Source organism: Fulmarus glacialis, unplaced genomic scaffold (genome assembly GCF_000690835.1).
Source record: "Fulmarus glacialis isolate BGI_N327 unplaced genomic scaffold, ASM69083v1 scaffold35649, whole genome shotgun sequence".
NCBI classification, from domain to species: domain Eukaryota; kingdom Metazoa; phylum Chordata; class Aves; order Procellariiformes; family Procellariidae; genus Fulmarus; species Fulmarus glacialis.
This window is the reverse complement of record NW_009234583.1, coordinates 1-1,805: the sequence shown is the minus strand read 5'-3', so window position 1 is coordinate 1,805 and position 1,805 is coordinate 1.

Below are 1,805 nucleotides of genomic sequence, written 5' to 3'. Positions count from 1 at the left end.
CTGCGTGCTTGGGGGAGGGTAGCCCCGGCTGCGGGCAGCAGCGGGCAGCGCGGGCAGGAGCGCGGAGGCAGCACAGCACAAGTGGTTTTGGAGGCTGGGTGCTCACGGTGGTCCCCCGCACACCGAGCAGAGCGTCTCTGCAGACACCTCCTCTACGTGTCACCCCCTGCCAATTAATTATGTCAAAACACCCCAGACACTTCCCGTCCTAACGAAGCTGTTAATGTTTCTGCTGGAGACCGCTGCTCCTGCCCCGCTGCCTGCACTGACTGTGAGTGACCCTGCCAAGGGTCTGGGATGTGGGACGGGTGCTCCGTGGGGAGCTGGCACGGGCGGTCTGGAGCGCGTCTGCCTGCTGCGGAGGGGATGTGCTGGGGCAGGGGCTGCCAGGCGAGAGCGGCACCGGTGGGACCCGGCACTCCCAAAAATGCATCCCGCAGCCGGTGTTGGAGGGTGCTGGTGTGGAGGGCAGAGCCCTGCGGCCTCTCGGGCCGGATCCTGCCCGCGGCAGCTGCACTGGGCCTCTCTCGCTGAGCTTTGCTCCAGACAAACCTGCCCCAGCGGTGGTGGGTGTGCGGGCAGGCGCGGGCAGCCCAGAGGCAGCGTACAGGCAGGGCCGTGGCCAGGGTGGGCTGAGGACTCATTAACTAATTGATCCAGGCAGGGACTTGCAGGCTGCAAGGAAGGTCTCTGCTAAGCTTTTCTTCTCTAACTAAATCTGCTAACGACTTGGCATTACCTTCTCACCCCTTTTTCTGGCTAAACCTTGAGGCTGCAGTCAGACCATTTCTCTTCTTTTTGTCTATTACTGTCCTAAAAAACAACAATTTGCTTTTGGTTAGAAGTAGAAATACTGTTTTAAATACAGAACCACCGTGTTGCTTTTCCTGCTTCCCAAGATCTCCCTGCGCAGACAATATTCTCGTCCTGTTCGGAGGCTGAAATTATTTGCTATAGTCATAATTGCCTTTTGGCTCCAAAGATTACGGATGAATCTTTCTCTGCGGGTATTCAATGGCAGCGCTTTTCTGGCCCCATGTGCAGTATCAGCAGCGTTGCAGGGTATTTCCTTTCCTGGTGGAGTGGGTCTAATCAATTCTGGGCTAATTCCTGCCTGTGAGACTGGCAGGAGGAGAGCGCTCCCAGTCCGGCTGCCCACGGCAAAAAAGGGGAGCGTGGACGACCCTGCACCTCGTCCCACCTCCCCTGCTCCGGGTGGGAGCCCCGGCACCGCTGTGCCCCAAGCAAGAGGGAACTGTCACCATCCCAGTGATACCTTTAGTCAGCCAGTGCAGTAAAAGGGAATCAGTCACGTTAAAGGGGAATCGTAAAGCAGCTTTGGAAACCACAGGGCCGTGCAGAATTGCTCAGCTGTGTTTATTCAGAGCCCAGCCATTTTACAGTGCCATAAACCTCCTGGCACGTGGGCTGAGGAGTGTAAATCCTGTGCTTGCTCTTCTACGCTCTGGCTAATGGCAGGGGCACAGCGCAGAATGAGACGAGCTGACACGGGGCGCCGTGTCGCCGTGTCCTTGGTCTCGCACAGCTAGCCCTATGAGATTTATTTTTTGCCGAGTAGACAACTCCGCGCTCCTGGGACACGACAGATGTTGCAGCTTCACCATCTCTGCAAGACTCATTGTAATGCAACTTGCTGAGCTTCTCAGGCTTCGGTGATTTTCCTTTTCGTCACCAGCCTCCAGATCACGTTGCTTCCTTTTCTTGCTCTCGGCTCTGGCCCAAAGCGGGCATCGTGCCTCCTCATCTGGCCTGATGTTAAGGCCTCTGCTTACAGAGAGGTTTCT